We start from the raw sequence: 2602 nt of genomic DNA on the forward strand, positions 1-2602 counted from the left end.
ATACAGGCGCATGCACGTGCACATGAACACACACACACACACAAGTGCCAGCTGGAACTAGTTCTGATTAGTGTTTGGAAGGGGAAGCTCCTTGGCCTCTGCCAAATATAGTCAATCACCCCTAGAGTTTCAGAGCCTCTGCATCATTGTTTGATCTGGAAACCCCTTTCCTATTCTGCAAGGGCCACAAGCACATTATAAACGCAATCTCACATGGAGGCTTAAGTGCCAACCTGGGGTCAAACAGCTGTGTCATCTGAATGAGCAATTTACCTCTCTGCTCATCAGTTTGATCATTCATAAAATGGGGATAATAATAGCAGGATGACATCATGAGGTCCCTCATTAAGGTATCATTTTTAAAATGAACAACAGTCCCTGCTCAGTGGGAGAGGCATCAGACAGAATGTCTACTCCCGCCTCAGTCCAGGATGGAATTAATCTCAGCCTCTTATCCCTGCTAAGTCCAATCACACTAACCCTGCAGGGAGAAAGAGGAGAGCATCTGCCATAGAGTCAGGCTGCCACCCTGTTCACCTGCTTCTGTCCTTGGCACCTGTCCCTGAGCTCCAGACACACGGAACTCTTCATTGATCCCAGGACACACCCCCTTTGCACATGCTGTGTCCTCTGCCTGGATTTCCCTTCCACCTATTCTCTGCCTAGAAAACTTACATCATCCTTCAAAGCTCAGATCTAAAACCACCATTTATTGCAGTCTTCTCTGCTCCCTCCTCTTCTCCCTCAGCCTCAAGCAGCGACAATTTCTTGGGTCGTCATGGAATCTCATGAAAAGTTCTATTTGAACACTTCCTATACTTGCAACACCAGGACATGATGTGGCTCTTCCACCAAATGGTGAACCCCTTGAGTAGAGGAGTTATGTTTGTCTTTGATTCCCTAATACTTAACCCAGTGTCAAGCATGTAGTAGTAAACTTAATCCATGTTTGAATGGATTATTCTTTGTGTCCTCAAAGTTTAACCCCAAGACTGGGGCATACTAATTACCTGATCAGTGTTTGTGGAAATGACCAATTAATTGTTATGAATCTATCTCTACAGCCCCACAGCCTAGCAGAGTTAAGTGTTTGAATGAGTGAACTGTGCCTCATATTCTGGCCACTCACTATGCTGCCTGGACCATAGTAGGTGCCAAAAAAAGGTTTGCATGAATGTCCATTCCCCCTGCACCTGGTATAGAGTTTATCTAACTGTTGCAATTGACAACCCCCATGTTTCTTCAACTCAATTAGTGCAGATTTACCTTACTTACCTGATGATGCAATGCAGGTTCAGGGCAGCAGAGGATGGGGGAGGGAAGGAGGGGCTCTGCTCCACTGGTTCATTCAAGAACCCAGGCTCCTAATGGCTCTGCCGGTTTCGAGTGGCCTTCCAGGGTCATCCCTGGTGTTGAAACTTAGCTGGAAAGTTGTGGAAAAAGCAGGAATATTTTATGGCCAGGCCAGGAACTACCCCACATCACTTCTGCTCACATTCTTTTGGCTAGAACTCAGTCACTTGGTCAAACCTCACTGCAGGGAAGGCTGGAAAATGTAGCTTAACTGTGTGCTCAAGTAAAAGTGGAGATGGGTTTGATGAGCAGTACTAAGTCCAAAAAACTTGTCAATCATCCGCAAATATTTGATGAATATGAATAATGAGTTTTTCTATACCTGGATGCTAGATATAGGTATGTTTGCACATAGCATATACTCAATGAGTAGTTGAAATAATTCATCTCTGTATTCTGAAAAGCCTTACATATTGTCTGATGTGGAGATGGTACTCAGTAAATAAATGGATGAAAAGGAGGGAGAGAGGGAGGGAGGAGGGAGGGAGGGAGGAAGGAAGGAAGGAAAGAAGGAAGGAAGGAAGGAAAGATTTAATAACAAAGGGTAGATAATGTATAGATGAATGGATGGATGGATGAAAGAAATCAAGGATGGGTGGGAGAAAAGTAGGAAGAAAGGATTTAATAACAGATGAGTGAACGATGTATAGATGAATGGATGGGTGAAATGAATCAAGGATGCAAGGGAGGAAAGAAGGAAGTAAGGAAGAAAGGAACAAACGAAGGAAGGAGAAAAGGAAGGAAAATGGTAAGAGTATTTAATAATGGATGGATGATGGATAGATGAATGGATGAAAGAAAGAAAGGATGAGTGAGAGAAAGGAAGGGAGATGGGAGGAAGGAAGATATATAAATACATATACTACATACACATATATACATATACATAGTTTGTTAATATGTAACAAGAATTAGGATATATATATGTGCACATATATATAATATATATATGCTTGGGAAATTAAGTACTTGGGAAATTGTTACCATCATAAACGAGGGTAATGGGTTACCCCTGAGAACTCAGGTCTTGCTGTTGTTAACCCCAACTGCTCAGTCCCCACTTTGTCCTGATCCCTTGGCCCACCCCTCATTACACCCTACGCAGGGACTTGACAACCTTCCAGCTTCCAGGTAGGAGTGAGCTTACATCCAGGTTTCCTGGGTGTGGTGGCTACAGCTTCAAGTGGGAGCCATGGAAAACAGGGGGTGGGAAGACAGAGCAAGATTTTAGATTCAAAGTCTACACTGT

The sequence above is a fragment of the Pongo abelii genome, chromosome 15 (assembly GCF_028885655.2).
Source record: "Pongo abelii isolate AG06213 chromosome 15, NHGRI_mPonAbe1-v2.0_pri, whole genome shotgun sequence".
Lineage (NCBI taxonomy): Eukaryota > Metazoa > Chordata > Mammalia > Primates > Hominidae > Pongo > Pongo abelii.